Raw genomic sequence first — 27,432 nt, 5'->3', positions numbered from 1 at the left:
ATTCACAGTAAACCCCGATAGTATATTTCATTTTTAGCCAATCTGGTGTGTATGTATAGTGAAATCTCATTGTGGTTTTAGTTTGCATTTCCCTGATATGTAATAATATTATAGAACATATATGCTTGTTGATCATTTGGATATACTCTGTTATGAAGTTCTTGTTGAAACCAATACCTCTAAATAATTCAAAATCATTTTTAAAGGACTGAAGATGAAGAATGAAAAATGAAGGTCAGGGAAGACAATTTCATGCAAATTATTCTGATGAGAGAACTTGGCGCTAAATGGTCACCTTCATTGACTACTGAATACAGAACATGTTCCCAGAACACCCTGTCACTCGCTGTTCTTAACTCAGAGTTTACCATATACTATGCTAAACATTTTATGGATTCAATCTTTTATTATTAACAACAATTCTGTAAGGTGGCTGTTATAATTAGCACTTTATAGATGAGAAAATGAAGTTCAAGGAATTTCCCAAGGTCACATCAACACACCCAACACATGGGTCTATGTCTCACTCCAAATCCTAAGTCTTCCATTACTTCCTGCAGTAGATTTTTTAAAAAATTTAATATGAAATATAATAAACACACAAAATTACATAAAACAAATATGATTAGTTTAGTGAATAATCATATGGTAATGTAACTAACATTTAAGAAACAGAAGAAGACCTTTTTGTATTTTGTACCCAGAAGATCTTTTATGGCCCCCAGGCAATCACCCTCGGCCTCTCTTGCCAATGGGAATGACTGTCCTGACTTTAACGGGAATAGCTTTTTTGCTTTAATACTTCCCTGCTTAAAAAGCCATACGAGAGTTCAGTTCTACCTGATTATTTTTAAAGTATAAATGAAATCATATGATATACATTCATTTGTGTTTAATTTCTTTCACCCAAAATTATATTTGTGAAGTTCATATATGGTGCTACATGTGGCTGTATTTTCATAGCTATATAGCAGGGGTCAGCAAACTTCTTTAAAGGGCTAGACAGTAAACACTTTAAACCCTGCACTTCAAACAGTCTTTGTCATAACTGCTCAGTTCTGCTTTTGTAGTGTAAAAGGAAGGGATAATACATAAACAAATGACTATTCTATAAAAGCTTATTTGTGGACACTGAAATTTGAATTTCTTGTAATTTTCCCATTTCATGAAATATCCTTCCCTCCTAACCATTTAAAAAGTTAAAACCATTCTTAGCTCATGAGTTGTACAAAAAAATACAGTTGGCTAGATTTGACCTGCACCATTTGCCAAGTGAACTTGATAATTATATTGAGTGCTCTTCCAACTAAAGGAGTCTACAAATATCCTAAGATATGCTCAAAATTCATTAAGCAAATTGAACAGTATGACTTGGGATGTGACACCTATTTCCAAGTTTTCTTTGTAACGAAAATGAGTTGGATAAAGTACTTAATTAGAAACAAACAGAATGGTACTGAGCAAAAAAGCATGTCAAAGAATATATCTAGGCAGGAAAAGCACACTGTGTAAATTAAAAGTTCAGACAGAAAATGACCAATAGAAAACAACAGATAAAAAAGTGAAGTTAAAATGGTAGCATATTAGGATTTGTCTTATATAAAAGGTACCACAATCTTGGCTGCATCTTTAGACTCTGGATGTGGCAGAGATGAAGCTAATAAAATCTCTGACAAGGCATGCTGTGGGATTCACAGCACAAAAGCAAGATGAGGAGAAAATGCAGGCAATACTTGGCAGTACTTATGCAGAGTAGGAGCACAATGTCTCTTGGGTAGACACAGGCTAATGACTGTATTAAAAAAAAAACCACCAATGAGAAAGGCATAAAGCTTAAAAAAGTGTGAGAGACTAATCGTGGACATAAAGAATTTTCTGAATCTTTAAGATATCTTTTAAAAAATGACAGATGTTTTAAAAAGACTTCATAGAAAATAAAGATGTCTATATTAAATACATCATTTATGATATGAGCTTGTATACATGTAGGCAAGCACACACAGGTATGTAGGTACATACATGAACATATTCATTCCTGTGGTAATCTACAGCTTTCCTGTGTTCTCACATAACAAAAAATAACTGTAGCATTGCTTCATGAAATACCAGCAACAAGTGGACAGTAATGTTTTATAAATTTCTGCAAATCATTTTTACAGGCCTGGACAATTTCTTCTATGAGTCATAAGGAAAGAGGTGAACTAAACTGCAGTAATTGTTTCTTACAACAGGGTGTTATCTGCTTTGCATAATTAGGAAAAGATTACTTACAATGCATTTATGAACTAACCACAGGATCAGTCAATAGTACCAATAGATCTTATTGGTATTCATTTCTCTGAAAGTAAATAATAATTTGCTATCCTGGAAAGTCCCCTATTAACAATCATCATATTCCCACTGATAGCCTTATAAGAATAAAAATTTCAATTTTGTAACTTCAGAATTTCCCTGTGTTCTTTAATTGATTGTGAAGTCAGTCAGAAATTCAAGAATTAGATAAATAGTTCTAAACTGCTGTGTGTGGGACACGTCATTGAATTACCCAGAACATTGGAGTTATTATGAAATAAGGCACAGAACGACATGCTATATTTTTAGTTGAGTTTATATGAACCAGTTGTCAAGCTGACAGAAGCTACGTAATGCAACAGCTGCACTGCATGGTTTGCCAAAATCTCATCTCAAATAAATGTTCATTCTCCCCAGTGCAATTAACTCTCCTATACTGGCAGATTTTGCTAGAAGATCATCAAGGTAGATTACCTTCTAGCGTTATGAACTAAATGCTTACAGGTGTTATATCATCAGTTATAACTTACAAACTTTTGCATTTAGCAAGACATCCAGGCAAATGAATCATCTAATTTATGAATTATTTATAAGAAATTCACAGCATGCTCCTGGCATCATCCATGGCCTTTTCCAGGTCATATGACACCAATTAGAGCTGAATTTTAAATTATTCAATAACCTGAACTCTCTTGTCATTTAACATATAGATATCAACGCAGTAAACAAGTTAAATCTAATGGGCCCTCGAGGTTTAAGCTTCTCTACTACGCAGCAGCTGAAGCTGCAGGCCATCAGTGGAAGAGAAAAATAACAGAACGCAGCAGTCAAACACATTTGCAAGACTCTAATAACTTATTCTAGTTCCCATAGGGAATGTGGCACAACCTAGGATTATTGAATCTAAGAGACACTGAAGTCAATAATTATGAGATTTAAAAGAATACAGGCACACAGTGTATAAAAGACTGAACACTAGCAACAAATACCAAATGCTGTACCATCTCTTAGGATGTATACACCATAAGCCTGCCAAAATTTTTAAGAGTAATACCAGAATCAGAGAAGACTAAACCTCATATTCTTTAATCATTACTACATTTCCTAAAAGCTGGAAGGTGTTGGTCTGCTATAAAAATTAATAGAGAGCATGTAATAATTGACAGTATGCTTGAGTTGAGTTCAACTTGATAGAATTGGATTCCAGCACTAACCACTATGGAAAACAGCATGGAGGTACCTTAGAAAACTATATATAAAACTGCCATATGGCCCAGCAATCCCACTCTTGGGCACATATCCGGATAAAACTTTCCTTGAATAAGACACATGCATCCACATGTTCATAGTAGCACTATTAACAATAGCCAAGACATGGAAACAACCTAAATGTCCATTGACAGATGAATGGATTAAGAAGATGTGGTATACATACATAATGGAAAACTACTCAGCCATAAAAAAGAACGAAATAATGCCATTTGCAGCAACATGGATGGAACTAGAGACTCTCATACTGTGCAAAGTAAGTCAGAAAGAGAAAGACAAATACCATATGATATCACATATCTGGAATCTAACATAGGGCACAAATGAACCTTTCCACAGAAAGGAAAATCATGGACATGGAAAACAGACCTGTGGTTGCCAAGGGGGAGTGGGAGGGAGTGGGATGGATTGGAAATTTGGGGTTAATAGATGCAGACTGTTGCCTTTGGAATAGATAAGCAATGAGATCCTGCTGTATAGCACTGAGAACTATATCTAGTCACTTATGATGGAGCATGATAGTGTGAGAAAAAAAGAATGTATATATGTATATGTGACTGAGTCACCTTGTTGTATAGTAGAAAATTGACAGAATACTGTAAACCAACTATAACGGAAAAAAAGGACAAAAATTATTAAAAAAAAAAAAGAATTCCGTACTGCTACTTAGGAGTTCTGTTATTTTTGGCAAGTCACTTTATATATCTTATCCTGTTTAGATGTCTGTAAAATAGAGGGGTGGGTTTGATGATCTCTACAGTTTATGTTACCTTTAAGAGCGGAAAAACCCAGGGGTTGGGTTGCTGTACCCCAAGGAAATGAAAGAAAATAAATGAATAGATGAAAAATCATACCAATCAGTAAATAGTCACCTATTTACTATTTCCCCTAGCAAATTCTGTTTTAACATTACTGCCTTATGTGACTCACACATAGAAAAACTTAAATCAGCATCTATTTTATCTGTCTGGTCACTAAATATGAGGCAAAAATATAGTTGTAAGGAGAGTGCTAAATATTTTGAGGGGATGGGACAACCATTCACTACAGAAACACCTAGAACAGTAATATTGATTTCAATTGCTTTCACATATATGATCATAACTGCTAAAAGAAAAGAAAGCAGCTTTATACATGGTTTTCTAAATCTGCAAGAAGAAACATGCACAAGGCTAGTTTTAATTATTTAATGAAGATCAGAAAGAAGGTAAAATGATTTTATAGAGGAAATAATCAAAGGCAAATTAGAAATGGTGAGGACAAATTTCATGGCACAAAACGAAAACAAGACATGCTGAATGATAGAGCCAACTGGTACTTGGATTCAGTTAGGGATGCAGCCTAAGAAAATGATCTGTAAGAGTGCACTAATTTTCCCCTTGCCACCCCCTTGGCATTATGTTTGGAATATGTATCCCGGGGCTCCAAATGGAGATCCCATGACCAGTTCACTGCCCTCTTGTCTCCTTCCAGTAACAGTCATGCTTGAGAATGGAAACAAAAACTGCATGTTGGCACATGTCTCAATGAAGTTTTTCTTCTTAAAGAAAGTAAACGAGATTAGTTTGTGTCAAAGGAAAGTTTTAAAAAAGATTCTCAATACACCTTCTAGAAGACATAAAGTTAACACTATTTGAATGTGACCAACTGTCTCTGAAAGGGAGATTAGAATGCATTTATGTTGTTGAATCAGGCAGATTGTGTTTTTGAGACTAGAAAGTGAAAATAAACACTCTTGAAAAAGAGCACTTGAGAAACACTAAGAAATATAATACTTGCAGGATACAGGAGAGAGGTAAAATCAGTCTGTTTATTACATCAAGATTTCCCTTTTACTAAAGACTAAGGTCCTCTATATTCATTTCTTGCCCAAATAAGTGGCTGCAGACCAAGAATGTTGAAAAGACCTAAGGAGAAGCATTTCTGAATGCATAAGGAACTAACAAACCGAAGAGATCTGAGGTGGTCGTCCTTAGAGGGCAAGCTTTCCTTGGGAACTCAAGTTTTTTATTTTTGTTTTTTAGATTCTTGGTCCTTTAATTATACAGTACCAGATCCTGACTTCTAAAAATTTAGGACATGTTTTATTAGCTGTTTTAGTTTACTGTTAAAAATCAAGTGAAGAGATTTCATTTAGAAATTAATAAAAAATAAAGTGAGTGATGTAATGTCTGGTACTCAAAAGATCTGACTCCCTTTTCATCCTTCAAATGTTACTTATGTTTCAAGGTTGGCTTAGTACCACTTCCACTGCAGTTACCTCATTCCCCCAGATCAGATTAGTTGTGGCATCCTAGGATTATTTTGTTCAGTCCTTTATTGTTGTATTTCCTTTATTGTTGTATTGTTGTACCTCACTCTTCTCCATCACAGTTAAGGGTTAGCTGTTTTGACATCTCTAAGTTTCTTTGTGATGTGTAAGTTACACTTCACCTTGCAGAAACTGTGGAAGCTTTGAGGGCAGTGACCTCAGAAGATACTATTACTTTTGTTCATTCCTGTATCTCAGTCATTGTTTTTGCGTACAGTTTGGCCTCTCACACTGTGTGTTGAAGGAAAAGGCTTTTTTTTTCCCCCTCCATTCCTGGCCACCTAGCAGCATATGGAGTCCTGGGCCAGGGATCAGATCTGAGGTCCAGTTGTGAGCTACACCACAGCCGCACCAACACCAGATCCTTAACCCCCTGTGCTGGGCTGGGGATCGAACATGTGACCCAGCGCTCTGAGGCACCACTGATCCCATTGCACCACAGCAGGAACTCCAGAAGAGGTAATGTTACTTTCAACTTCATACTTCACTGACACTGGTCTTTATAAATAAAAAATACTTAAATTAATGAATATTTGTTGAACCAAGAGCAGCAACAGCTAAATGACCTAACTTGTATCCTAAGAAATTTGATAACTTAGTTTCTATTTATTGTTAAGTGTATTATACTTTTTGCAGGAGCCACTTAGTTTTTCTATAAGCACTTTTTTAAAATAAGCTTTTAAAGGTTAATGAAAAATTTCATAAATGTGGGAAAAGCCCAATTATGTCTTTCATTTCTCAGGGTCAATAAACATAGGGCTCTCTCTGGCTATTTGGTTTGGAACTGTGAAACAGTAAATTTCAAGAGCACTTTTTACTTTTGAGATGAGAATTTAAACTTAAGGCAGATCATTGTATTATCTTCTAAAATGTTCCAGGAAAAGTTTTTAAAACAAGAAACTATACTGAAAAATTGCAAAATGTTTGCTATATCAACCTAAATGATAGATAGGAAAACAGACTGGTTTTAAGATCAATACATAAATAAAAGGCAATAGCCTTCAGATTCCTTCTTTGAGTTATTAAAAAAAATCAGTCTTGACATAATTGACTTTCATATCATAAACAAGGCTGGCATATTTTGAGAAAGACAACATTAAGTTCATAAGAAAGATTTATGAAAATTTTGGACAAGGAAGGTTTTCAAAAATATAAAGTTAACTGTGTTTTCCTCAAAACCTTTTTCAGTTAATGATGTCCTCCAGTGTGTCAAAGATACTTCCAAACAAAAACAGTCCTAGAACTATTTTAAAAAATACTTAAAATAAGCTTTTCTTTCTTCTGTTCCCTGCTTTTGGGTATTGCTCTAGTGCTAAATGTGAGAGGAAAAGGTTAGGATGATAGACATTTTGGGAGAAATGATCATTTTTCAAAAGTCATTAAATGTAAGGTACAAAAAAAGCCAAATCTTGCATATTTGTTTGACAATAGGTGGGAAGAGTATATATAAATAAAATATTATGGATAAACATATTTGGTATTATTATCCTCCTGCTCTATAATTTTACCCAAAGGTATAGGCTGCCACCTTGGGGTGAGTAAGGAGGAGAGGGATCTGGATTATCTGTGAGAAGTCTTTGCTTCCAGGAATTCAAAGTGTGATAATAGTCCAAGTTTTCATGGTCCTCAAATTTTGGCTAAGGGGGAAAACATTTTGTGTGATAAGAGTGTTACTGCAAAGAGTTGAGGAGCATTAGTGAGGTTACCTTTGCCTTCAGTGGGAGGATGGGAAGTTGGTATATTTTCAATAGAGGAGACATTTAATCTAAATTGTGGGAGACAGATTGAAGTTTATTAGTGATAAAGGGTGTGAGGGTGTATTGGGTATGAGGGTAGGACATTTTAGGCAGTGTGGTAAATTTGAGTAGGAAAACAGGAGATTATGAAAATAAGTATGTATGATGAACTCTAAGTAGTCCAGACAGAGTAATGGGGAATGGATAAAGCCAAATGTCAGGTAGGTGGCAGAGGACAAATGGTATAAGTGCCATGTTAAAGAAGCTTCACTTTAAATTGTTTATGCCCACCTAACACAGAAGATGGCCAACAAGCCATCTGTGTTGGGAAGTTGGTAGTAAATAAAATAATAAAAGGCAAGATAATCTACTCAGTACTTAGAGGTATCAAGACATGAAATTTAAATGGAGAGGAGTAAAAGACAAAATAGGAAGGAAGACCTACCATAGATGAAAACACTAACAAACTAAATGAATTAGTATAATTAAAATCAAAGTGTTCAGATCTACATATTATATTGAATGATCTTTAGAGAATAAGCCCTAGGCAGAGAGTAGGTACCCAGCCAAGGCATAGAAAGGAATATAGCAGGAGGAAGGCATCAACAACCTTTCTAAAATTTGTTGATTAATAACTCTGTAGGATTCTGTCAGTCCACTACCTCCAGATTCTCAAAAAGGCTGGACAGAATCCACTATACTTTGTTTTAAACCTTCCTTTATGAAGGTTAAAAAATATATTTAAAAATCTGTTTGAAGGTACTGAAGTATCATCAAGGTAGTGAGGACATGAAGAGGCCAGGATCCCAGATCAAAGGTGAACAGGAAAAGGTAGCCTGACATTAGTTGTAACTCTTCTGTTCAAGGAAGAAGAAGTGCTTGCTGAGAAGCTGAGAAAAGCTTTAAGTATTCTCACAGGACTAGAAACAAAATTTGAATTTCAGAGACAGAGGTCCTGTCAAAAACCCCAGACTTTCAAGTGAGAACCCTGAAAAGCAAGAATGAAGGCTGAAATAGAAATGCTCATGTACATACTAAAATTGGACATCAAATCCATTCAGTAAGTCCCAGAGAGGGTTAAGATCATTTGAACCATGCTTAGTGCCTGCAAGATACAGGAGAAAATTCTCTCTGAAGAAAGGTAACATCAAACAGAAACTCATATCTAATTTTTTTTCACAATGTCTAACATTCAATAAAAAATAATCAAGCATATGAAAAAAACAAAAGGAATAAACTTACAAAAGAAAAAATATTTTTTGGCGGGTCTTTTTGTCTTTTTAGGGCCACACCCATGGCATATGGAGGTTCCCAGGTGAGAGGTTGAATCAGAGCTATAGCTGCCAGCCTGTGCCAGAGCCACAGCATCATGGGATCTGAGCAGTATCTACAGCAATGCCAGATTCTTAACCCACTGAGCGAGGCCAAGGATCAAACCTGCATCCTCATGGATGCTAGTCAGATTCACTTCTGCTGAGCCACGATGGGAACTCAGGAAAAAATATTAATAGAAATAGCACCACAAGAGGTTTACATATTGGCATTATCAAACACGGACTTTAAAGAAATTGATATTTATGTGATTAAGAAATTAAGTGATAAGATGGAGATACTGCAGAGAACTAGAAACTGGAAGAAAAACAAAGTGACTATTTCAGGACTCAAAATAAAAAACCTAATAACAGATTATATATATCTGAGGAGGCAATCAGTGAACTGGAACAAATGTCCAAAGATAATATCTAGACTAACATGAAGAGATGAATGTAAAATCTTGGACATACATGAAAGAATGTGTGAAGAAGGGTTCCTGTGGTGGCACAGTGGTAACAAATCTGACAAGAATCCATGAAGATGTGGGTTTGATCCCTGGCCTCGCTCAAGGGGTTGGGGATCCAGGGTTGCTGTGAGCTCTGGTGTAGGTTGCAGATGCAGCTCAGATATGGCATTGCTGTGGCTGTGGCATAGGCCAGTGGCTACAGCTCTGATTTGAGCCCCTAGCCTGGGAACTTCCATATGCTGCAGGTGTGGTCATAAAATTAAAAAAAAATACCCAAAAAACAGAATGTGTGAGGGCTTCCCCCTATGGTTCAGCAGGTTAAGAACTTGATACGGTATCCATGAGGATGTGGGTTTGATCCCTGGCCTTACTCAGTGGGTCAATAATCTAGTGTTGCAGCAAGCTGCAGTGTAGGTTGCAGATACAGCTTGGATCCAGTATTGCTATGGCTGGGGTGTAGGCTGGCAGCTGCAGCTCCACTTTGACCCCTAGCTCAGGAACTTCCATATGCCACAGGTGCAGCCATAAAAAAAAAAAAAAAAAGAATGTGTGAAACGTGATGACAAAAGCCTGAAGTAAATGTAATTAAAATATCAGAAGAAGGGAGAAGAATGAGGAGGAAGTAATATTTGAAGAGAAAATATAGGAAACTACAAATTTAAGAAGTAATATGAATCCAAAGGAGGATAAATACAGTGAAAGCTAAAATCCACCCACAGAGCACATCATAATAAAATTGGTGGAAAACAAGGACAAATAGAAAACATCAAAAGTAAACAGAAGAAGCGGCACTTTACCTTCAAGGAGACAATAATAAAACTTACAAATGACTTTTCAATTTCAAATTATTCTATTGACTAGAAAAATAGTCAGTAAAATGAAAGTGACAGATTTTTGCTTCCAGCTCTGAGTGGGTCAGAAATTAATCTCCAACCTGAAAAAGAAAACTGAAAAAAGAGAGTAAAAAACCTATTTCAGATAGTAGCAAAGATTGTGATATTAGAGAAAAAAAATAAAATTCAGTGAATTCTAAAACAGCACAGAGAAGGAGAAATACAAATGGAACCCAAGAGTCTCACTAGATTGAAGAGTCAGAGATTAGAAATGGGGAACGAGAAATGGCTAGTATTTGAAGAAATAAGTATCAAAGGGAAGGGAGCATAAGGGTCCCCTTAAGCCTTTTGCTAAATGCCAATTTGTTCATGTGTAGGATGAAAACTAATGAGAAATTCCTGGAATTCCCAGGAATTATGAGAAAGCTCTAGAAAGAATAATTCATAAAACTCAAGAGAGGGGAAGTTCACACCAAAGTGGAGAGGTCTCACTGAGTACAGGGAGCAGTCAAAATAGATCATAATATTCACCATAGTACTGTAAGTTCCAGCCACAGCAATCATACAAAAGAAATAAAAGGTATCCAAACTGGATGAGAAGATGTAAGTTGTCACTATATGCAGATGACATGATACCACATGTAGAATAACCCTAAGGACTCCCCACAAAAACTATTTGATCAATCAACAAATTCGGCAAATAGAAGGATACAAGATTAACATTCAGAAATCAGTTGCATTTCTGTGTGCTAACAACAAAATATTAGAAAAGGAATATAAAAAAAAATACCCTTTAAAATCGCAGCCAAAAAATTAAATACCTAGGAATGAATCTGACCAAGGAGGTGAAAGACTTATACACTGAGAACTATAAAACATTAATAAAGGAAATTAAAGAGGATTTAAAAAAATTCCTGGATTGGAAGAATTAATATTGTTAAAATGGTCATACTACCCAAAACAATCTACAGATTTAATGTGATCCCTATCAAATTACTAATGACATCTTCCCCCAAATTAGAAAAATAATCCAAAAATTTAAATGGAAACATTTAAAGACCCAGATTCACCAAAGTAATCCTGAGGGGAAAAACAAATGAACAAAACAACAATGAGAGAAGGTAAGATGGCAGAAGAGTAGGGGGACATGCTCGCCCTCTCCCACAAACACACACACACAAAAACACCTACATGTTAAATGACTCGCACAGAACAGCAACTAAATGCTGGCAGAAGAACTTAAACCTCCAAAAACAGCAAGAATCTCGTAACATAACTGGGTAAAACAAGAGAAAAGAGGAGAGTGAGAGAAGGGGAATTAGGACCGACTGGTGCTTCCGAAAGGGAACTGTGAAGGAGAAAGGGAACCCACACCCTGGAAAGTCACCTAATTGACGGAAAGATCAACTGAGTTGGAGGGATCTCCAGATGCAGAGAAAAGCACAGCAGTAGGTTTGGAGTTCCCATCGTGGCTCAGTAGTTAAGGAGTCTGACTAGGAACCATGAGGTTGTGGGTTCGGTCCCTGGCCTTGCTCAGTGGGTTAAGGATCCAGCATTGCCATGAGCTGTGGTGTAGGTTGCAGACGCGGCTCAGATCCCACGTTGCAATGGCTCTGGCGTAGGCCAGTGGCTACAGCTCTGATTAGACCCCTAGCCTGGGAACCTTCACATGCCACAGAAGCGGCCCTAGAAAAGGCAAAAAAAAAAAAAAAAAAGGCAAAAAAAAAAAAAAGAAAATAAAAAGTGCAGCAGTAGGTCTGAGTTCTGAAAAGCACAGTAAGAGCTACACAGATCATCTGAACTACTGGCACAGTCACCAAAACCCGAGACACTCAGGTGGGGGCTGGGCACCGAGACCTAGGCTCTGGAAGTTAGTCCCTGGGAGCAGGCTGGGGTTGGCAGTGTGGAGACAGCCTGAAGAGCTAGGAAGCCATGCATTGTGGGTGGAGGGAGTAGTACACTAAGGACTGGGGAGTGGAAAGCCACAACAGAGGGAACCTGGGAGAAGGTCTGGACCCACAGGAGAGACAAGGTGCCAGTGTTGGGGAGGGGAGGGGAGGAGGAGTGGGCTGCCACAGAATATTCCTTGGGCCCCAGTGAGCCCACTTGCCTGCCAGCTAGGTGAGAGCAGTCCTTCCCAGTGCATTCCCCCTCCCCCACCCTGCACGGGCCTGGCCAGAGGCCGCCTGCCATCCGGAATGACTGGCCTCAACACTCGGGGGGAGCCAACCACCTCCAGGGCTTTCCCTGGCCTGGCACCAACCACCCTCTGGAGGCACGGCACTCCCGGGGAGCAGCCGCCCAGCACCGCCCACCCGCAGGAAGAGCTCAGCAGCCCAGAAGCGCCTGGACAAGCCCTGCCCAGCCACCGGAAGGCTGCCTCCCTTGCGGTGCAGACCTGCCAGTCCTGCCTGGGGAAGTTCTCTGTTGCCTCGGAGTGATCTGGCTAGCCCCGCCCAACCTCAGGAGGTGCGGCACTTGTGTGGGGCAGCCGCCCAGCACTGCCCACCTCTGGGAAGAGCTCCAGGGCCCAGGAGTGCAGCGGCAAGACCTGCCCAGCCATGGGAAGTATGCCACTACCACTGTGTGGTCTCTCATTGCTTCAGAGTGATGCAGCTATTTCTACCAGCCCTGGGGAAGTCCTCCTTGCTTCAAGGTGACCCTGCTAGCCCCGCCCACCCTCAGGAAAGGCCCTGCTGCTTCAAAGAAGGCTAGCCAACACCAAGAGGCCTCTGGAAACACTTGACAGCAGCACAAGGGCAAACCCTGCCTGGCCACAGGGAGTGCACCTCCACCACGAAAAAGAAAATAATGAGCAAGATGAAGAAGCTCAGAAACCATTCTCAGTTAAACCAACAGGAGAACTCACCTAAAGCAGTCAACAAGGAAAGAGACCTCTGTAGCCTGATAGACTTGGAGTTCAAAAGGGAGATAGTGAAAATCCTGAAGGAATTAAGAGAAGATATGAACAGTAACTCAGACTCCCACAGAAAGGAACTAGAAAATTTAAGGAGGAGGCAAGAAAAACTATAAAATTCATTTGCAGAGATACAAACTGAGCTAAGGGCAGTAAAAACCAAATGAATAATGCAGAGGAATGAATTAGTGATGTGGAACATAGAATAATGGAAATCACCCAAACAGGACAGCAAACAGAAAACCAAATGAAAAAACGTGAAAGCAATATAAGAAACCTATGGGATAATATAAAGTGGACCAATACATGCATAAAAGGAATTCCAGAAAGAGAAGGAAAAGATAAGGGGATTGAAAATATATTTGAAGAAATTATCATTGGACACTTCCCAAATCGAAAGGATACTGATTTCAAGACACAGGAAGCACAGAGGGCCCCAAACAAGTTGAACCCAAATAGACCCACACCAAGACACATTATAATAAAAATGGCAAAAGTTAATGATAAAGAGAGGATCCTAAGGATAGCAAGAGAAAAGCAAAGTGTCACTTATAAGGCAACCCCCATAAGGCTATCAGCTGATTTCTCTACAGAAACACTACAGGCCAGGAGGGAATGGCAAGAGATATTTAAAGCACTGAAAGGAAAAAAATATGCAACCTAGAATACTCTATCCAGCAAGGATATCATTTAAAATAGAAGGGGATATAAAAATTTTTTCCAACAAACAAAAGCTAAAAGAATACAGCCATACAAAACCCATTCTAAAAGACATATTGAAAGGGCTTCTCTAAATCAAAAAAAAAAAAAAAAAAAAAAAAAAAGAGAGAGAGAGAGAAAGAGGAAGAAGTAGGATGGAAGAAAGCACAATCAGAGAGAGCAGTCACTCAAGCCAGCATACAGATCTAATCGTGAAGATGTTTAAAATAAAATTTTAAAAAATAGAGACATCAACATCATAAAATGTGGGCAAAGGAAGTAAGGAAATAAATAGATTCCTTTTTTAAATTTTCTTTTTTTTATGTCTATTATGGTAATGAAGTGTTTGAACCTACAGGACTATCAGGCTAAAGCACACAGTTACAGGAAGGGGTTAGCATACTTAAAAAACAGGGTAACCACAAATCAAAACCGAACATTACATTCACAAAAAAATTACAAGAAAATTACTCAAGCAGAAAATAATTGGAGACCATAAAACCAAAAAAAGAAAGGAAGGATGGAGAAACAGAATCAACTGGAAAATGAGGCTTAAAATGGCAATAAATAATCATCTATCAATTATCACCTTAAATGTCAATGGACTGAATGCTACAATCAAAAGACACAAAGTGGCAAATTGGATAAAAAGCAAAAACCTTCAATTGGATGCCTACAAGAAACTCACCTTAGGACAAAGGACACATACAGATTGAAAGTGAAGGGATGGGAAAAAATATTTCATGCCATGGACATGACAGGAAAGCAGGAGTTGCAATACTCATATCAGACAAAGTAGACTTTAAAACGAAGGCCATAAAAAAAGCCAAAAAATGACACTGTTTAATGGTTAAAGGACCCATTCAAGAAGAGGATATTACAATAGTCAACATATATGCCCCAAATATAGGAGCATTCAGATATATACAACAAATATTAACAGACATAAAGGGAGAAATTGATGGGGACACAATCATAGTAGGAGACTTTAACACCCCCCTCACATCAATGGACAGATCCTCTAGACAGAAAACTAATAAAGCAACAGAGAGCCTAAAGGAAACAATAGAAAAGTTAGACTTAATTGACATCTTTAGGACACCTCATCAAAAAAAATCAGAATACACATTCTTCTCAAGTGCACATGGAACAGTCTCAAGAACTGATCACATATTGGGGCACAAAGCTCACCTCAACAAATTTAGGAGCATAGAAATTATTTTAAGTATCTTCTCTGACCACAATGGTATGAAACTAGAAATCAAACACAGGAAAAGAAATGAGAAAAAACCTACTACATGGAGACCTAACAACATGCTACTAAAAAAACCAATGAGTCAATGAGGAAATCAAGAAGGAAACTAAAAATACCTTGAGACAAATGATAATCAAGGCACAACGATGCCGCAAAAGCAGTGCTCAGAGGCAAATTCATAGCAATACAGGTCTTCCTCAAAAAAGGAGAAAAATCTCAAATTGACAACTTAACACAACACCTAAATGAATTAGAAAAAGAAGAACAAACAAAACCTAAAGTCATAAGAAAGAAGGAAAACATAAAGGTCAAAGAGGAAATCAATACAATAGAGATTCAAAAAACAATAGAAACAATCAATAAAACTAAGAGCTGGTTCTTTGAAACAGTAAACAAAATTGACAAACCTCTGGCTAGACTCACCAAGAAGAGGAGAGAAAGAACCCAAATAAACAAAATAAGAAATGAAAAAGGAGAAATCACAACAGATACTGCAGAAATACAAAAAAACCATATGAAAATACTATGAACAATTATATGCCAACGAATTTGACCACCTGGAAGAAATGGACAACTTTCTAGAGTCTTACAGCCTGCCAAAACTGAATCGAGACGAATAGACCAACTGAACAGACCAATCACTAGAAATGAAATTGAATATGTCATAAAAACACTCTCTACAAATAAAAGCCCAGGACCAGATGGCTTCGCAGGTGAATTCTACCAAATATACAAAGGGGATCTGGTGCCCATTCTCCTTAAACTTTTTCAAAAGGTTGAAGAAGCAGGAACACTCCCAAAGACATTCTATGACACCACCATCACCCTAATTCCAAAACCATACAAATGCACCACCAAAAAAGAAAACTATTGGCAAATATCTTTGATGAATATAGATGCAAAAATTCTCAACAAAATTGTAACCAAACAAATCCAACAACATGTAAAAAAGATTGTAAACCATGACCAGGTGGGATTCATCCCAGTTGCACAAGGATGGATCAACATACGCAAATCAATAAACATCATACACCACATTAACAAAAGAAAAGTCAAAAACCATATGATCATCTCAATAGATGCAGAAAAAGCATTTGACAAAGTCCAACATCCCTTCGTGATAAAAACTCTTACCAAAGTGGGTATACAGGCAACATTCCTTAACATAATCAAAGCCATTTATGACAAACCCATAGCAAATATAATACTCAATGGAGAAAAATGGCAAGTCTTCTCACTCAACTGTGGAACAAGACAGGGATGGCCACTCTCACCACTGCTATTCAACATAGTATTGGAAGTCCTAGCCACAGCAATCAAACAAACAAAAGAAATAAAAGGCATTCAAATAGGAAGAGAAGAGGTAAAATTGTCACTGGATGCAGATGACATGATACTATACATAGAAAATCCCAAAGATTCAATGCCAAAACTACATGAACTGATCAACAAATTCAGCAACATAGCAGGATACAAGATTAATATTCAGAAATCAGTCACATTTCTGTACTAACAATGAAATATTAGAAAAGGAATACAAAAATACAATACCTTTTAAAATTGCACCTCAGAAAATTAAATACCTGGGAATACACCTGAACAAGAGGCAAAGGACCTACATGCTGAGAACTATAAAACATTAATCAAGGAAATTTAAGAAGATGTAAATAAATGAAAATACATCCCATGCTCCTGGGTTAGAAAAATTAATATTGTAAAAATGGCCATATTACCCAAAGCAATCTACAGATTTGATGCAATCCCTATCAAACTACCCATGACATCTTTCACAGAACTAGAACAATCTGAAAATTTATATGGAACCACAAAAGACCCAGAATTGTCAAAGCAATCCTGAGAAACAAAAACTAAGCAGGAGGCATAACTCTTCCAGACTTCAGGCAATATTGCAAAGCCACAGTCATCAAGACAGCATGGTACTGGTGCCAAAACAGACAGACAGACCAATGGAACAGAATAGAGAATCCGGAAATAAACCCAGACACCTATGGCCAATTCATCTTTGACAAAGGAGGCAAGAACATAAAATGGGAAAAAGAAGGTCTGTTCAGCAAGTATTGCTGGGAAACCTGGACAGCTGCATGCAAATCAATGAAAATAGAATACACCCTCATGCCATGCATGAAAATAAACTCAAAATGGCTGAAAGACTTAAATATAACACAAGACACCATCAAACTCCTGGAAGAGAACATAGACAAAACATTCTCTGACATCAACATCATGAATATTTTCTCAGGTCAGTCTCCCAAAGCAATAGAAATAAGAGCAAAAATAAACCCATGGGACCTAATCAAACTGACAAGCTTTTGCACAGCAAAGGAAACCAAAAAGAAAACAAAAAGACAACTTTCAGAATGGGAGGAAATAGTTTCAAATGGTGCAACTGACAAGGGCTCAACCTCTAGAATATACAAGAAACTTATACAACTCAACAGCAAAAAAGCCAACAACCCAATTGAAAAATGGGCAAAAGACCTCAATAGACATTTCTCCAAAGAAGATATACAGATGGCCAACAAGCACATGAAAAAAATGCTCAACATCCCTGATTCTTAGAGAAATGCAAATCAAAACTATCACAAGATATCACCTCACACCAGTCAGAATGGCCATCATTAATAAGTCCACAAAGAACAAATACTGGAGGGGGTGTGGAGAAAAGGGAACCCTCCTGCACTGTTGGTGGGAATTTAAGCTGGTACAACCACTGTGGAAATCAGTATGGATATACCTTAGAAATCTATACACAGAACTACCATATGACCCTGCAGTCCCACTCTTGGGCATATATCCAGACAAAACTTTCCTTAAAAAAGATACATGCACCTGCATGTTCACTGCAGCTCTATTCACAATAGCCAAGACATGGAAACAACCTAAATGTCCGTCAACAGGTGATTGTATTAGGAAGCTGTAGTATATATACACAATGGAATACTACTCAGCCATAAAAAAACAACGATATAATGCCATTTGCAGCAACATGGATGGAACTAGAGACTCTCATACTGAGCAAAGTAAGTCAGAAAGAGAAAGACAAATACCATATGACATCATTCATGTCTGGTATCTAATATAGGGCACAAATGAACCTTTCCACAGAAAAGAAAATCATGGACTTGGAGAATAGACTTCTGGTTGCCTGGGGGGAGGGGGAGAGAGTGGGATGGACTGGGAGCTTGGGGTTAATGGATGCAAACTATTGCTTCTGGAATGGATTAACAATGAGATCCTACACTGAGAACTATGTCTAGATACTTATGACGGAGCATGACAACAGGAGAAAATATTATGTATACATGTATGTGTAACTGAGTCCCCATGCTGTACAGTGGAAAAAAAATTGTGTTGGGGCAAATAACAATAAAATAAAATAAAATAAAGAATCTATATTTTTTACTTTCCTTCCCCACATTGTAGGATTTTGATGTCTTTTTAAATTTAATTTAATTTTATTTTTGTTAACATCTTCATGTTTAGATCTGTAGGCTGGCTTATTTAAGTGATTGCTTTCCAATTGTGGTTTCCTCCATCCTCATTCTTCTTTTTCTCTTTTTTATCTCTCTCTGTTTTTTTTTTTTTTTAAATTTAGAGAAACCCTTTCAGTATTTCTTTTAAAATGGGTTTAGTATTGCTGTACTCTTTTAGCTTTGGTTTGTTGGAGAAATTCTTTTATTTTCCCTTCTAATTTAAATGATATTCTTGCTGGATAGAGTATTCTAGGTTGCAAATTTTTTCCTTTCAGCACTATAAATATTTATAGTCTTGCCACTCCCTTCTGGCCTGTAGTGTTTCTGTAGAGAAATCAGCTGATAGCCTTATGGGGTTCCCTTATAATTAATACTTTGCTTTTTCTCTTGCTGCCTTTAGGATCCTCTCTTTAACTTTTGCCATTTTTATTATAATATGTCTTGGTGTGGGCCTGTTTAGGTTCAGCTTGTTTGGGGCCCTCTATGCTTCCTGTGTCTTGAAATCAGTATCCTTTCGATTTGGGAAGTGTCCAATGATAATTTCTTCAAATATATTTTCAATCCCCTTTTCTTTTTCTTTTCCTTCTGGAATTCCTATTATGCATAGATTGGTCCACTTTATATTATTCCATAGGTCTCATATTGCTTTTGTGTTTTTTTTCATTTGGTTTTCTGTCTGCGTTTCTGATTGGGTGATTTCCATTATTTTATCTTCCATGTAGGTGAATTCTCCTGTTCCTTTAACTGGGAATGGTTTCTGTGCTTCTTCATCTTGCTTGTGTTTATCTTTTTCTGTGAGTTGAGGGAAGCCAAACTGTAGTCTTGTAAGGCTACTTCTATGCAAGAATAACCCTTTGTATTTTTTTTTTGGAGGGGGTTACTTTTTATTTTTGGTGTGGGAATTTGAATATTTGCTGTCTCTTTCTTCCGTGTGAGCAGGCTGCTATTCCCAGGATGCTCAGTGTGTTTTCTGAGAGAAGGAGGCAATGGATAGGTTCAGCAGTCAGTGCCTGGTTGTTGGGCTCACAACAGAAGCAAGGACCTACAGGAAGGTGGCACAGGCTACTCCTAGTTGCAGGTCCTGGGAAGTGGTAATAAGCTCAAGGCAGATCTTCAAGGTGACCAGAGCATTTGGCAGTAGCCACAGCAGGGTGCGTGAGTTCTCAAGTGAGTGAGAGCAACAACAGCTTGTGTTTGATTGCAAAGCCCTCCTCTGAGGTGATTGAAACCACAGGTGATGCCTGTTCAGGGACCCCTATTGGCAGCAGGCCATGACCATCTCTAGAGTCAGTGATAACTGCAGTGGTTTGCCCCCACCATCTGTAGACCATGCATGAAGCAACCTGTCTCACTTAGCCCACATATGAGGTGTTGTAAAGTGTGCTCCTAGTTGCAGGATCCTGGGAAGTGACAGATATCAGGCATGTGGGTACTGCCTGGAACATCTGGCAGTGGCAGCAGCAGGACGGGTGTGTTTCCAGAGGTTCAAGAGCACCAACAGGTGGTGTTTAGTCACAATGCCCTCCTCTGTAGTGCCCTTTAGGTGAATGGGGCTGCAAGTGATTTTTGTTCAGGTATCTCCAATGGCAGTGGGCCACACCCACCCCTGGAATCAGGGATACCTGTGGCAGTTTGCCCTTGCTGCCTGCAGACCACGCAAGAAGCACCCTGTCCCACTTAGCCCATGCAGGAGGTGCTGCACCAGCTGCTTATAGTTGTAGGATCTTGGGAAGGGACAGTGACCAAGTGTCTGGCCTGCTCAGAGCATTTGGCAGTGCCAGCTACAGGGTGTTCCCAGGGGAGTGAGAGCAACAGCATATGGTGCTTGGTTGTAGTGCCCTCTTTTTTTCTTTTTTCCAACCCCTGAGGTGACTAGGGTCACAGGTGGAGCGCACTCAGGCCCCCAGTGGTGGCAAGCCATGCCTCCCTCTGGCCTGAGATGACTGCCACAGTCTGTCCCTGTCACTTGTAGATTGTGCAAGTGGCACCACGACGCACTTAGCCCCCTTATGCCTTTAGCCCACACAATAGGTGCCTGGCCACTGGTAGCCTGCACAAAAAGTGCCTAATCGTCTCTAAATGAGCAAGAGGCTTTTCGCCACCCATAACCTCCGCAGAGCCAACCCGCCCTCTAAGCCCATGGGCATGTGCACGCAATGGTGCAGGGAGTTTCCTATGGCGGCCCACCCCTCCTCCCTTCCCCAACAATGGCACCATGCCTCTCCTGTGGATCTGGACCTTCTCCAGGGTTCCCTCTGCCATAGAATTCCCCTCCTTATCCCAGGGTGCACTGCTCCTTAGCCCCTCATGCCATCCCCAGTTCTCTCCCCAGGACTCACATCCCCGAGGCTGAGTCTCAGCGTCCAGCCCCTTCCCGAGTGTCTCAGGCTGTGGTGTCTGGGCTGGTGGTTCAGATGATATGTGCGGCTCTCATTCTGTTTTCCTGTTCTCAGTCCAGCTGCTGCACTTTTCTTGGGCGACTCTGAGGTCCCAAGGACTGGGCTGATCTTTCATCACTTAGTAGGCTTCCCAGGAGGTGGGTTCCCTTTCTCCTTCCCTCTCTAGAATTCTAGTCCCGTCCTGATTCCTTTTCTCTCTCTTTTTTCTTTTGTTCTACCCAGTTATGTCAAGAGTTTCTTGCCTTTTTGGAGGTTTAAATTCTCCTGCCAGAATTCAGTTGATGGTCTGTGCGAGTAGTTTTACATGTAGGTGTGTTTTTTTTATGTGTTTGTGGGAGAAGGTATGCGCAACTTCTTACTCCTCTGCCATCTTGCTCCGCCCCTCTATTTGTGCACTTATTAATGATGGCCATTCTGACAGGTATGAGGTGGTATCTTATATAAGTTTTGATTTGCATTTCTCTAATAATCAGTGATGTTGGGCATTTTTTCATGTGCTTGTTGGCCATCTGTATATCTTCTTTGGAGAAATGTCTCTTCAGGTTGTTTGTATATTTTAGAGATTAAGCCCTTGTCAGTTGTATTGTTCGAAACTATTTTCTCCCATTCTGTAGGTTGTCTTTTTGTTTTGATTTTTGTTTTTTTTTATAGTTTCCTTTGTTGTGCAAAAGCTTGTCAGTTTGCTTAGGTCCCACTGGTTCATTTTTGCTTTTATTTCTGTTGCCTTGGGAGACTGACCCCAGAAAACATTTGTAAGGTTGATATCAGAGAATGTTTTGCCTGTATTCTCTTCTAGGAGTGTCTTGTCTTATGTTTAAATCTTTAAGCCATTTTGAATATTTTTGAGCACATGGTGTGAAGCCTGTATGTTCACTCTAGCACTACTCACAATAGCCAAGACATGGAAACAACCTAAATGTCCATCGACAGATGAATGGATTAAGAGATGTAGCATATATACACAATGGAATACTACTCAGCCATAAAAAAGAACGAAATAATGCCATTTGCAGCAACAAGGATGCAACCAGAGATAACTATACTAGGTGAGGTAAATACCATATGACATCAGTTATATGTGGACTCTAACAACATAGAACAAAGGAACCTTCCTATAAAAGAGAAACAGATGCATAGCCATAGAGAACAGACTTGTGGTTGCAAAGGGGTTGGGGAAGAGGTGGGATGCTCTGTGAGTTTGGAGTTAGTAGATGCAAACTATTACATTTAGAATGGATAAGCAGTAAGGTCCTACTGTATAGTACAAGGAACTATATACAGTCCCTTGGGATAGACCATGATGGAAGATAATGTAAGACAGGGAATGTATATGTATGTATGACTTGGTCACTTTTCTGTACAACAGAAACTGGTACAACATTGTAAATCAACTATACTTAAATTAAAAAAGGTGAACTTCCAAAAAAAAGTGACAAGAGGGCCACATCTTAGGTATATGGCAGAATTAACCTGAGAGTAAAGGCTAAACTGGAATTATTCTAAAAACAATTTAATATTTAGGCCTTGAACTGATCAAACCAATCTTAAGGCAAACTTACTGCTGTCTAGAACAAACCTCAACATTTTGTAAAGGAACACAACCAAATTCAACACTGAGCAAAGGAAAATTTACAATGTATACCATTTAATTACTAGACAAATGAAGAAACAAAAACGTGACCCATATCTAGGGGAAAAATCCATCAAGTGACAAAAAAATAACAAAAGTAATGGAGTTATTTAAAAAGAACCTACAGGAGTAGCCATTGTGGCACAGCAGAAGTGAATCCAACTAGGAACCATGCAGTGGTGGGTTCGATCCCTGGCCTCACTCAGTGGGTTAAGGATTCCGCATTGCTGTGAGCTGTGGTGTAGGTCGCAGACATGGCTTGGATCTGGCATTCCTGTGGCTGTGGCATAGGCCAGAGGCCACAGCTCCAATTCGATACCTAGCCTGGGAACCTCCATATGCCATGGGTGTGGCTCTAAAAAGAAAAAAGATAAAATAAAATAAAATAAAATAAAATAAAATAAAATAAAATAAAGGACCTATGATGAGCTATTATAAATATGTCCAAAGATATCAAGGAAAACATAATAAGCAGAGTAATGCAAAAAAAAAAAATTTAAACATGGAATTTCTGGAGAAGAGGAAAACAACCCTGAAATGAAAATTTCACTTTATAAGATTAATAGCATGCTAGATACCTGAAGAAGGAAAGATCAGTGATCACGGAGATATAGAATGACAAATTTTCTAAAATAAAGCAGAGAGAGAAAAAAGATGAGTAAGAGAGGGGAAGGGAGAAAGAAACAGACTATTGTTAACATTTGTAAAATATCAAACAATCTAATGTTTTTATGTATTTGTGTTTCTATATATACATATGCATATATCTATAGACAGACACAAATACTGGAGTGCCAGAAGAAAATAACAGGGGTAGAGGGACAATAGAAAACAACACTAGAAGTAATAATGGCTAAAAAATTTTCAGATGTGTTGAAGAAGGTCAATAAACTCTGAGAAGGAAAAATACAAAGAAAACAACATCAATGCACATTATAATAGAATAACTGAAAACTAATGTTAAGAAAAAACTCTCAGTAGTAACCAGAGAAAAAAGAAACACTACATTTAGAACATAAAGAACTATGGCAGACTTCTTAGAAATTATGCAAGCCAAAAGACAAAGGCATAACATCTTTAAAGAGCTAAAAGAACTGTCGACCTAGAATTCCATATCCAATGAAAATATTCTTCAAAAATGAAGAGGAAACGATTTTTTTTCTTAGGAAAACAAGCTATGATAATTCAACAGCAAACTTGCACTATAAGAAATGTCAAAGAAGTTTTTCAGGCACAAGGAAATGTCAGTAGATAGAAACCTGGATCTACTGAAAGAAAATCAAAATGTTACAAATTATAACTTAGTTACAAATGATCACTAAGCAGATAATATAAAAGGCTTTTCTCTCTCATTAATTGATCTGTCATAATGTACATGGGAAATGAATCTGACAAAGAATGGATGTACATGTAAGTATAAATGAATCACTTAGACATACAGCAGAAATTAACACAACATTGTAAATCAACTAACTTCAATAAAACTTTAAAAAATGAAAAAATTCTAGCTGAAAAAAGATAACTGGTAATTTAATGCAGTAATAATAACAATGTATTTTAATTAACTAATTTTCTTTCTTTTTTTGGGGGGGTGCACCCACGGCATATGGAAGTTCCCAGGCTAGGGGTGGAATCAGAGCTTCAGCTCCTGCCTACACCATCAGATCATGGTAATGTTGGATCCCTAACCCACCAAGCAAGGACAGGGATCGAACCTACATACTCATGGTTACTAGTCAGGTTCTTAACCTGCTGAGCCACAACGGGAACTACTCACTGTATTTTAAATATATGTAGAAGCAAAATGTTTTATAATAATAGCAGAAAAGACAGAAGCATACTTATATAAGGTTCATATATTCTATATATCATGGAATCTGAAAAAGAGTAGATTTGAAAGTAGAAAGTATTTGAAAGTGGAATATAGTAGGTTAAAGGTTAATATCATAAAACTTGGAATCACTAACAAACAAAACATAGCAGCATGGCTAAAAGTCAATAATGGAGATACATCCTAAACTATGATAAATTAATCTAAAAGAATACAACAAAAAGAAGTACAAGGAATTCCCTGTGGACTAGTGGTTGAGATTTGGTGCTTTTGCTGCTGCAGCACAGGTTTAATCCCTGCTCTGGGAGCTGAGATCCCATATTAAACTGCTGTACATCATGGAAAAAATAAAAGAAAAAGTACAGATGAGACAGAGAGAAATCAAACAGCAACATAGTAGACTGAAACACAAACATATCAATTATTACAGCAAATGTAAATGAATTTAAATGCTCAAAATCAAATAGCAAGATTCTCAGACTGGATGAAAAAGCAAGATAATTATATATTGTCTACAAGAAACTCAAAGAAAATATAAAGACGAGGACAGATTAAAAGTAAAGTGAACGGAAAAGAATACACCATTCAACCAGTAGTCAGAAGAAAGTTGGAATGATTATGATAATTTCAGACAAAATAGACTTCAGATCAATAAAATTGCCAGGGAAAAATGAGAACACAAAGAGGAGTTCTCGTTGTGGCTCCGTGGTTAACAAACCCTACTAGTATCCATGGGGATGTGGGTTCAATCCTTGGCCTCACTCAGTAGGTTAAGGATCTGGCATTGTAGTTAAGGATCTGGCTGTAGTGTAGGTTGCAGATGCGGCTCGGATCTAGCTCTTTCGCTTTGCTGTTGCTGTGTACACCAGCCAGCAGTTACAGCTCCGATTTGACCCCTGGCCTGGGAATCTCTATATGCCGTGGGTGCAACCCTAAAAATACAAAATAAAATAAAAAGATAACAAGAAATATCATAAGTAACTTTATACCAATAAATATGACAACTTTGGTAAACAAATTGTTTTAAGGACGCATTACGAAAATGTATCAAGACACAATAAAACAATTAGCTCTAAATCAATTAAACAAATTAAATTTGTAATTAAAAACTTCCCATAAAGAGAACTTTAGGCTCAGATGACTTCATTGATGAATTCTCTCAAAGGTTAAGTAAAAAGTAATACCAATCTAGACAAATTCTTTTATGAAATAGAGGAAGGAGAAACATTTGCAACTTATTTTATGTCGCTATTATAAAAACCAAAGACATTACGGGAAAACTATAAACCAAAATCCTTTATGAACACAAACGTAAAAATTCTTAATAAAATGTTACCAAATTAAATATAGCAGTATATAAAAAGAATAATATAAGATGACCAAATGGAGTTTATCACAGAAAAAGCAGATTGGCCTAATAATGGAAAATCAACCCATGTAATATACTATCCCAATAGAAAAAAAAGACAATTATATGATCACATTGATAGAAGCACAAAAAGCACTTGAAAAACTCAACGCCATTTAGCAAATTAAAAATAGAAAGAAATTTCCTCAATTAGATAAAGGGCACTTATGAAAAACCTATAGCTATAATCAGACTTAATGGTGAAAGAAATAAACCATGCCATATGAGACTCGGAAAAACAAAACAAAACAAAAATGCCCACATTTCTTTAGCACTGTACTGGAGATCCTAGCCAGTGCAATAAAGAAAATGAATGAATGAATGGCACAGAGTTTGGAAATTAAAAAATAAAATTGCCATTATGTGTAGATAGCATAATCATATATGTAGAAAATCATAAGGAATTCAGAATATCACAAGTATTATATTTAGCAAGGTTGTGGTGTATGAGGACAAATACAAAAAGAATAAGGTACATTTCTAAATTAGCAGATAACAATTAGAAATTGAAACAAAAATACTGTTTACAGTAACATCCCAGACATGAAATCACTTAGAGATAATTTTAACAAAATATGCACATTATCATACAATGAAAATTTAAATTACTACTAAGAGAAACTGAAGAAGACCTGAATATATGGAGAGAGAGAGAGAGAGAGTGTGTCCATGGATCAAAAGACTCAATATGGTTAAGATGTCAGTTTTCCCCAAATTTATTTAGAATTTCAATGAAATCCCAGTATATTCTTTTCTAGAAGTTGACAAGCTTAATCTGAAATCTATATGGAAATTCAGTGAAACTAGAATAGCAAAAACAATTTTGAGGACGAAGAATAAAGCTGAAATACTTACATTGCCTAATTTCAGAATTTATTATAAAGCTATGTAATGAAGACATTATAGCACTGGCATTAGGATTAGAGAGATAACTGGAAAAAGACGGAGTCCAGAAATGGACTCACATATATGTGATTAATTGTCTCTTGATAAAGATACTGTATTAGCTTTCCAATGTGCAACAAATTACCACAAACTTAGAAACTTAAAACAACACACATTTATTATCTCACAGCTTCTGTTAACTAGGGTCCTCTGCTCAGAATCCTAAAAGGCTGCAGTTAAAATGTTGGCCACCACAAACATGAGGCTTGGAGACCTCTTAAAAAACTCATGTAGTTGTTAGCAGAATTCATACCCCTGCAATTGTAGAATCTGTGGAGGATTGCTTTTTTTTTTTTTTAAATAACAATTTTCACTTTTTCCATTATAGCTGGTTAGAGTATTCTGTCAATTTTCTACTGTACAGCAAGGTGACTCAGTCACACATACATGTATACATTCTTTTTTCTCACATTATCATGCTCCATCATAAGTGACTAGATATAGTTCCCAAGGCTACACAGCAGGATCTCATTGCTTATCTATTCCAAAGGCAATAGTTTGCATCTATTAACCCCAAATTCCCAGTCATCCCACTCCCTCCCCCTCCCCCTTGGCAACCACAAGTCTGTTCTCCATGTCCATGATTTTCCTTTCTGTGGAAAGGTTCATTCATGCCATACATTAAATTTCAGA

General features: G+C 37.6%; 1 protein-coding gene across 18 annotated transcripts in view; it reads right to left on the bottom strand.

The window, feature by feature from the left end:
• Positions 1–27,432, bottom strand: part of KIAA1328 — a 365,741-nt gene that overhangs the window by 129,513 nt on the left and 208,796 nt on the right. The window lies entirely within an intron of this gene.

The sequence above is a fragment of the Sus scrofa genome, chromosome 6 (genome assembly GCF_054392235.1).
Source record: "Sus scrofa isolate SSC_HxYL_T2T_F1_AM1 chromosome 6, Sscrofa_HxYL_maternal_Yorkshire_Landrace_v2.0, whole genome shotgun sequence".
NCBI lineage: Eukaryota > Metazoa > Chordata > Mammalia > Artiodactyla > Suidae > Sus > Sus scrofa.
The sequence above is the reverse complement of the archived record's forward strand: the minus strand, read 5'-3'. Positions and strand labels throughout refer to the sequence as shown.